General features: G+C 45.0%; 1 long non-coding RNA gene across 1 annotated transcript; it reads right to left on the bottom strand.

The window, feature by feature from the left end:
* Positions 1-524: 524 nt before the first annotated feature.
* Positions 525-9,438, bottom strand: LOC140257861 (uncharacterized). The gene is made up of 8 exons (XR_011905135.1): positions 9,419-9,438; positions 9,209-9,342; positions 8,836-8,933; positions 7,399-7,468; positions 7,023-7,186; positions 6,509-6,722; positions 5,488-5,575; positions 525-992 (listed from the first exon to the last, which is right to left on the bottom strand). It is a non-coding gene; the product is annotated as an uncharacterized lncRNA (long non-coding RNA).
* Positions 9,439-9,658: the final 220 nt, after the last annotated feature.

The raw sequence follows: 9,658 nt of genomic DNA, 5'->3' as shown, positions 1-9,658 counted from the left end.
ACATCCAACCTAAATCTACCACCTTTCAACTTAAATCCATTTCCCCTTGTCCTGGTATTACTGTCCTGGTTCCTTCCAGCTCAAATGATTTTATGCTCATCAGCAAGATGGAGGTGATACAGAAGGAAACTGCCCTTTGCCCCTTCTGAGGGCACACTTAGAATCTGAGCTGACAAGCTACAGTGAGCACAGTGTTCTGAATCTTGCTTATTGGCCTACCCTGACTCACTATTGGAGCAGAGGGAAAGTAGAGCCAACTTTCTGAAAGGGTCAGAGTGAAATGCATGTCTACTGTGGTCTGAAGTTGTAAGGAAGGAGAAACACATATTGTGATAGAGAGATCTGTTTGGCTGCCCTGTGACAATGTCCAACCAAGTGAGAAATCTTCTGCATTTTCCCAGAATATTTTTTTTTCATGACTTGGTTAGCCCTACAATTAACCCCAGGCCAAGCGTCACAAGCCTTGCTCACCAGAGGAGGAGCAATGTGGCTTATTGCTTATTTGATTCTCAGAGAGAGAAAAGGCTGAGTGGCAGATGTGCTGAAATGAGCATCCTGCTTTTAGATTTAAGGGAATGATGGTGCAATGGGGTGGGCTTGAACCAGACCATCAGAAGTTGCAGGGAAACCACAATGAAAAGAAGTTAGCAGAAAATGTATTGCTTTCATTGACAGGGGATGTCGGAAAGAGAAGAGGAAGACAAAGGGTAAGTTTTGATGCAGAAGTAGTTCTGTGTTGGAAGCAGGAACTACCAGGCGCAGCTTGCAGCATCTGGTCCGTGTCTGTACTTTAATTGCAGCCAATGGTATTTTAAGCAGGTTGATATAGATATAATCAAGACTGTGATCTGGCAATGTGTGTGTTTGCTGTATGGAAAGCAATCCAACTCTTGTGCTGCGTCTCAGGGGAATAACTGGCTCCAACAAGTAGAACATCCTCCAAGAATCATTGCTGCTTTGACCTTCATGGGTCGTTGCTCATCATTCAGGACCTGCAAGGTTTTAAGAATGAAAGAATTTTTAAAATATCCTGCTCCCAAAAAGGCAATAGCAACAAAAAAGCTGAAGATGTGTGATTCTCTCTACAGAGCTGGAAATACAGATTTCAGCTGGGTCAGCCTCTGGCATGAGATGTGCTAAACGGGGCCAAGATGAAGAATGGGAAACCAGTCATGCTGTGTGGAAGGAAACACACACAGTAGAAGCAATGTACACTGCATTTGCTTTTGAGTATTTCTAGGCCAGAAAGCTAAGGGATGAGTAGCAATCCAAACCAATGCAGGCCTAAACGGGTGCTTTATGGCTGTGGCATTCTTTACAACACCAAGCAAGCTCATTGTGATGCTTGCTGGAACTCATTCCTGAGAGCTGGTTTCCCTTTGTGGGGCTTCTTGTTTATTCCTCACACAGATGCTAATGTCAGTACGGTGCTTACCTTTGAGGTCGCATCAAGGACAAATCTCTCAAGCCTTCTGATGTTATGCAAAGGGTTCTTTGGGGAGACTGGTCAAAATCCTTCAGAGCAGCACAGTTTGGGGGAGAATAAATTGGTGAAAACCTCAATTGACTCATCCCTTCCACCCTGTTTCTGTGAATCAACCTCATCTGAGCACTGAGTTAATTAAGCAGACACAGCTGGTCTGGCTCATAGTGCCACTGGTGGGTACTTCAAATGGCAGTAATTTCTATAGGGGAAAAAGGGATGCTGAATTTTGCTGAACACACACCATGTCTGCCAGCCCACCTGATCCCAATATCATCATCTATCTCTAAGAAGCTTGGCTAGAGGATGTTGCAAATGGACACTCAGTTGTATGCTGTGCTAAAGTATCTTGGACAACCTGTGGTCACTGAAGTCCTCTTCAGGGACAAATTCTCACTGCTCCAAGGTCTGTGGCTGTTCACCCACAGAGAGGATGCAATGGCTTCAGTTGCACTTGATTATTGACACACAAGGGGCACTACTGCGGTTTGCCCCACATATTTCAAAGTCTGGTAAATGTTTCTCCTTCACCTGCTTTATAGATCCTAGGAAGAACAAGGAGATCTAAGCTAGGATGCATTTATACTGTCTTAGGAAACCCAGAGGGTGTGCTTTGGTCTGAGATCTGAATGTCTGTTCACATGCAGTTTGAGCTGAATGCTCTCCTTGCTGTCCACACTGCAGATGGCAAAGGTTACCACGTGCAACCCTGTCATCAGAAATGCACAGAGAAACATTGGAGGCAGAACCTTTGGATACCTTAACCATCACCTTTATGCTCCGTCTGCTGATACGTGTGTGCTCAATGTGAAGAGATTCTTTGTTGTCTTCGCCTCATCCCTCTGTTCAGTTCTGGGTGCAAATTGTGAATCAAAATCATAGACTCCTTAAGGTTGGAAAAGGCTTTTAAGATCATCTAGTCCAACAGTACACCTACCACCATTTTTGCCCACTAACTACATCCTGGGCAGACTGTTGCAGTCCCTAAATAGCACTCCAGAAACTATCCTTCCCAGAGCAAAGATGGCAACACAGTTAACCATGGCAGGAGCAAGCAAGTGGGTGGGAGTATTGCAGCCTTAGGCACTAGGCTATCCTCCTTAAAACTATTTCCTTACAGGAAAGCAAAGAAGGAAGGAAGGCAGCAGCACAGCCAGCCCCGGGTAACCTGACTTTTCCCATCTCACTTAAATGCTTTCTTATTATTTACTTTCATGTCAATTTTGCTATCTGATTACAAATGATGCAATCAAAGCCGCTTGCACTTACATGTATTTTAATAACAGAGGTTGCAGGTCAGACCCCTTGGGGACGCTGATCTCTGATCACCCATCCAAATCTCTGAAACCTGAGCTGATGCACTGCAAACATGCATCTCTGCAGATCCAGCCAAGAGATGTGGCTCTCCTATCTCTCCCTGGAGTAATGCTTTGGGGAGGCACAAAGGACAGCAGAAGGAGCTGAGATGGGAGCATACCAAATGGGATTTCCCAAGCTGACAGTCCAGAAGAGGGAAGCCATTCATTGGAAAGTGTTGCCAGCCCCCAGGGATGCTATTCACAAAGTCAAGCTCAAATGGCTAACTTCCTTTCAAAGGAGAGCTAGCAGGCTGCTTACTGCAATGATTTGCTATTCTTTCTGGATGGCACAGGGCTGGTCACGTGGAACCCTTTACCTCTGTGGCCACCTGACAGAACAGCAGAGTAAACTGAACAATCACCCAACCAACAAAGCAGGAAAGAAAATGCTTCCCAGAATGAATAGGAAAAACTCTGTGGGTATTTTTTTGTGAATGCCAACAGGCCCCTTGATGTTCAGCAAACCAAATTGGGGCTGTTGGATGGCATTTGTGCTGCTACAGGGACCTGGGTTCCATGTGTGAAAAGGCTGTGTAGTGCTGGATGCATCCCCAGCTGCCTGGCCTGGTTGTGCAAGATATATCAGTTGCTAACACATTTTGGTTAGATGCATTGATGTGGAGACACTGGGCTGCTTGTGTATGCTGTAAGATGGGGAGGGGAATGCTGGTATAGAGGGTGACCTTGAGAAAGACGCTCAAGTAGGTGTTCAAGAGTACATGGAAAATGAAGGAGGATGGCACACTGTGATGTAGAAGGTGATACAGAATCCCACCCTGCAGCTGGGTGGCTGGACCACGGAGCTCAAAATGCCAGCAGATTAGTGTAATAGGAAGGGAATTGTATAGAAATCTGATTGGATCCAAACAGAGATTTATCTGTGAAGATCTGGAATTCAAAACAAAATGCAACAGCTTTTTCATTACCCATCTAGCTCCCAGCAGTGACTCATAGCCCTGCAGTTTGGAACTCTTTCATCAACCCCTGTGAATTAATTTGAGCTGACAAAGGTCAGTGGCACACAAACCAGATGGCTTAATGCAGACAGGGAGAGCAGGAGACCTTAAACCTGAGCAAGACTTAATCTTCTGACTGTGGAAAGAATGCTTTTGGTATAGCAGGGGTAGGGATCCAGACAACTGCCCTCCAGGCCAAAGAATGGTCATGTCCTGATACCAGGTCAGGCAGTCTCTGGGGTACTGGGGTCTGGCCCTGTGCTTCCATGGGATTTTACTGGGCTTAGGGATTATGCTTTTGAGGTGCCCTGGCAGAGGAGTTGGAAAATATATACAAGTAGAGGGCAACCTATTCTCTCACATATACTCTCGTACTCACCTAAAAAACAGCCAAGCCCTGATCAAACAACTTGACAGTACTGAATGTTCAGTCTTGAACCCAAAGTCAGGGCCCTGGTATAACATCATTACAAGTGTGGAGCTCAGCAAGCAGTGAGGGGTTTCACTTGAGCACTCAAAGCCCAACCAGAACTTCTGCAGCAACTCCAGACCAGCTGCCTCCCTGCCTGGATCCACACTCATCCTCCAGCAGAGCAACAGTGGGCACCTTTGGTTGCTGAAGCAAATTCACTCAGTAAATAGGAGGTTGGAAATCTTGTGTTTTCCAACACAAGCCTCCACCTGAGCAATCAACCCTTAGAGTGAATCAGATGGGGCTACACAACAACCAAACAACTGTGATTTGCTCTGAATGGCTGATAACTCTCTGCAAAGTTGCAAAGCAGAAGCATTAACTCTCCCCTTGCTGTATCTTTGCATCTGCTCGTGTATTTTGCAAGCTGGCACCTTGCCTCTCTCTTCCAGCCATCTCCCAGCAGCCTACAGACCTGGACAATTGCACCAAAGTACAAACTAATGAAGTGAGCATGCTCCCATGTCCCTATTGAAATGCATTAGCATTACCCAAGGAAACAAGAGGGCTACAGGCTTCAAGAAGGAATCCTGATGGAGAAGGAAGATTGCATCTTATTTGGAACTGAGTAGGTATGGCCAGTCAATGAAATGAGCTTAATTTCAAACAAGCATTATCATCACTACCAACACCAAACATCAGGATTTTCTGAGAAAAGAAATGATACAGCTCATTTGGTGTCAATAAATCCAGCTCCTGAGTGTGTGTGTGTGTGTGGGGGGGGGGGGGGGGGGGGGGAGAAACAAAAAAAAAAAAAACAAAAACCAAGCTTAAATATTTCAGCACTTTGGGATTGACTCACACTGAGCTTGAAATCCTGAGGTTTGCAGCAAAAACTCCAGCTATGCTTGAGCTTAATGAAAAAGTACACAAACTGTATTTAAGAGCTAAATTGGCTTCTGCTGTCACTGGATTGGACTTACAGCTTTGCCCCAAAGTTTTCTTTCTCTGTTACAAAGGAAAATGCTCCTCCCGATCTCTCATGGAGGCACAAACTTCTGACAACGCAACACCCCCTCAGAGAGTAGCACACCCCAAAAGAAAGGGGATGCCTGGCTCTGGCAGGCAAAATCCCACATGTAGGAAACTCCTCTTCCCAAGAAACCTGGAAGTTTTCTCCACCGAAAAAGTGACACGGTCAAGGGAATACCCAGCTCTGCCTTAATGACATCCTACTGTTCCCATAAGATCAGTTGTGTCTTTGTAAAGCAAACTTACCTAAGTCAGAACTTTTAAGATGAGAGGAAGACAGGTACAGAAGGAGGGCATGTTACACCAGCCCAGATGGGAAAAGGGGAGCAGGAGTCTGGGTAGAACACAGAGATAAAACAAGATAAAGAAACAGTGATATGAATAAATGATGGCATTTGTAGAACCAGGCATTGTCACAGGCTGCCCAGGGCAGTGGTGATGTCCCATGCCTGCAGATAGCCAAAGTCAGGCTAGACAGGCTCTGAGCACCTGATGGAGCTGTGGGTGTCCCCATTCATTGCCTTTAAAGGTCCTTTCCAGCTCAAATTATTCTATGAAACTGCATTTCCTCCTCATTTTTCCTCTTCCTCATTGAGGGATAGAAAAAGAATAAAAGATACAGGAGAGGGAAAAAAAAAAAAAAAAAAACCAACAACTTTGGCCTTTGCAACAAGAATACAAAAAAAGAGAGCAAGAAATGGAGCTTGTTGGAAAGCATCTCTTTCCTTTGGGCACTGAAGTGTTCCAACATCAAACCTTCTGTCCTCATTAAGAAGCCCCAAGTCTAGCACTGTGACATCTTTATTCACACGCCCCAAGACTTCAAAGCCTTGAGGAGATTTCCTTGGTGGATTTAACATAAAAAAATACCAGCAGATGAAACAGAGAAAAAGGCAGCCCAGTGCATTCTTGTTTTAATTAGACCTTGTGTGGAGGAAGGAAGCAGGGGGGTGAGGAGGGAACAGAACCATTGCATTGCACATTAAGGTGTGAATGTGAACACACGCATGCAGTCCTGATCATCAGGACTCAACTTTTCTTCTTTCATAAGCTTTTGGAATAGCAGAGAGACCCCAAATCTCACAGTAATAGTGTTTGGGTTTCTTTTTCCAGCCTCAAAACAGATCCACATTCACCTCTAGAATAATAAATACTGCAGGTGAAATACGCATTTCAGCTGCCTAAACAAAAAAAAACTTGAACTAAAAAGAGGCGAAATAAATAAATAAATAAAGGTAGAAGCAACAGAGAAAAGCTCAGCATTCACCTGCAGAATCCAGGAAGAACGGCTGCTGTTCTGCTGCTCATTTCCCCATGTTTTGGTTAAACTCTTCCAGTGAATTTCCAAGCCATTTGTTAAGACTTTGGAGTTACTTCTGCTGCTTGAAATGTGCAGTGTGACCCACTTGGATATGCAGGTGATGCAGCATATTGGCTGGTCCCAGTGGGGTGACAGCAGTTCTTCCTTCTCTGATCTGCATCTGCTTGTGATTTCAAAGTGAATAACTTGTCTTTTTATTATTTTGGCAAATATTGCTATACTTTTTTTCTAATGGCCTTTACTGTTTACCACCCCTTATACCAAAACACATTCACTTGAATGCTTGTGAGAAGCAAAACCACAAAGAAGTGCAGTGGAATTAATTTACAACAGTTTCAAATGAATATTTATGAGCCTTTTCCTCAGCATCTAGCCAGGCCGAGGACAAAGTTAGCTCCTCCGTGCAAAGAGCAAATATCAAATAATAATTAAAAATTCAATTAAAGAAAACAGAACTCACACTCTCTTCCTTTTAGGTGCTCTCAGGCCATCTCTGATGATTTCCAAGGGAACTCCAAGCTGCTATCAGGTTTCCAAGTCTTAAAGCTCAAGTTTTATATGGCAACTTCAGCCAATTAAAAGTAACACTGCTTCCAGCCCCCAGGAACAGGAGCGCTGCTGGGGCTGTGTGGATGAGAACCACAGAATCACAAAGGTTAGGAAAGATCACCAGGACCATCCAACCCCAACCCACCCCACCATACCCATAGCTACATCCCTCAGTGCCACATCTCCACAGTTCTTGAACACCCTCCAGGAATGGTGACTCCACCAGCACTCTCTGGGCTGCAGTGCCAATGCATTACCACCCTGAGAAGTTCTTCCCAAGATCCAACCTGAGTTCAGCATCCCCGCAGAGGGCACACAATTCCAGCATACAAGCAACAGAACTGTCACCTGCAAAATCTAAGAAACACATTTAAACTGTCAGCAGCAACAAAAAAAAAAAACAGAAATAAAAGCACTCCCCATTCCTGCCCATGTCAAGACATACTAATCTAGTCTCAATTAGAGCATTATTAACTAAACCTTACACCTGGCCCTACTCATTTACAGCTATTCCTGTTGACAATTGCACTGATTACTAACTACAGCAATGGACTGGGTTTTTTCTCTCCAGCATCCACCACACTCCTTCAATTTACACTTCTCTGTATTGGGTGGGAGAGAAAGATCTATGCAGAAGTAAAAGGAGTGCCAGTAGCACAGATGAGCTGCCACCTTCACAGAGGCAGATCCACCCAGGGACAGGGCAATAAACCCCCCAGCAAGCTCAAATTCCACTTCATTACAGAACCAGCTGTAGAATAGAAATATAATAGAAATGAAGTGGATCCACATGCCTGCTCTCACTTTGTAGCCTGTGGCTGTGAGCCAGTCAGAAAAGTGGGGGTATTGATTTGATTATCTTGTTTGTCCACCTAGACTTGCTAGTTGCATCTGCTTTTCCCAGTTCAAATGAAGTGTTTTCTACTGATTAATTAATTTTAATTTGTTTTCTCTTCAAGTGCAAGATTTGGTTTTTATTGACAAGCAAGCATCCATGTTTGTAAGCGCCTACAATTAAGCAGTGTCCCTGTGCTGCTAAAAGCTAACACTCTTCCTGTTTTGCTAGAAGTACTTCATGTATCGACTGAAACCTCCTCTTTTGCCTACACAGCTTCCAGAAAATACCAACCTGCATCATGTAATTACTAGTCTCCTCATGGAGACATGCAGCCTACAAGCGAGGAAGAGCCTGACCTCCCTCCAGCCACACACTCCCAGATTCAACTCCCCACCACACCTCAATCAACCCTGCCACCTGAGGGCTGTGCTGTACCCATTGAGCTGCCTTTATAGGCAAAGTGAGGAACACCACCAAACCCTTTCCCCGGCACCCCACACCTTGAGCCCCTGGCTGCTGTAGGCATAGGCTTCTGTGTTCTATTACACCCAGATGCAGCTGTAGTTAAGGACAGCAGGAAGGGGTTAAAGGAAAAAAGGCTCTTTTGAGAGTGCTGGAGATTTCACTCCTTTTTGAAAGCCAGACCTTGGGTGTATTTCAATTAGCGCCACAAATGCATTCATTTCAGCCTAGTTCATTAGCAAGTTGTGCTCCACTCAGTCATTAAGAGCAGAGAAATATGAGTAATAAAATGCCAGGCTATCTGTATTTTGCTTAATGCTCCTCAAACACATCAACAAGCCATAAATGCCAACAGGGCAAGAAAGCGCATAGTGGGAAGGGATTTATGCACTCACAAAACCCTCAGCTTCAAATTGTACCTCACCAGGGAAACACAGGGCTGCTCCTCCTGCCGCTGGTACCAGCAGGTTGACAGTGCTCACTCCTCTCAGGCACCCTCTGAGAAATGGAGGCAGGAAGCATCTAAGAAAAAAAACCACAGCATCTTGTTGGGGAGATGGCTTTCATCATGGACCTGTCTCCCTGTCTGAGAAAAGCTTGAGGAATAAGGTAGGATGTGGAGTCTGCCTCTGGCCCCATTACATCACTTCCCCTGGTTGTAATTGGGTTCAGCATAGCCATACCTGTAATCCCAAAGAGATGCCGCTTAAGGTGTGACCCACATCTCTCTGGGACTGATGGAAAAAAAGGTGAGTCCATCAGTGAATAACCAGTGCTCCCCCAACAGCCTGGCTTACCCAGATATCTCCAGAGACGTGCATATCCTATCACCTTCTGCTCAGTGCTATTCCTGCCTCCTTGGACAGCAGAATGGGAAACAGAACCATTAAGGTTGGAAAAGTCCTCCAAATCACCAAATCCAATTGTCTACCTGTAACAGAACCAGTACAATGAGAAGACGTCACAAAAAGAAAAATGCTCACCTGTCTCCAGAGGTCTAGGCTCACAGAAAAACCCCACAAAGGAGGAATCTCCAACAAGAGATCCTTCCTCAGTGGCTGTCAGCCTTTAAATGTGGTCTTCTGGGAGCACAGCTGAATTACCTTCACCTGTGCTCCCTGAGTCTTTCCTCCAGGTGCTCAATCAGTGGTTCAGGCCATAACTCAGCAGTTTCCACATGTTGCCCATCTCTACCATGCCCATAACCACATCCCTCAGTGCCACATCTCCACAGTTCTTGAATGTCT

Source organism: Excalfactoria chinensis, chromosome 12, assembly GCF_039878825.1.
Source record: "Excalfactoria chinensis isolate bCotChi1 chromosome 12, bCotChi1.hap2, whole genome shotgun sequence".
In the NCBI taxonomy this organism is placed as follows: Eukaryota; Metazoa; Chordata; class Aves; order Galliformes; family Phasianidae; genus Excalfactoria; species Excalfactoria chinensis.
The sequence above is the reverse complement of the archived record's forward strand: the minus strand, read 5'-3'. Positions and strand labels throughout refer to the sequence as shown.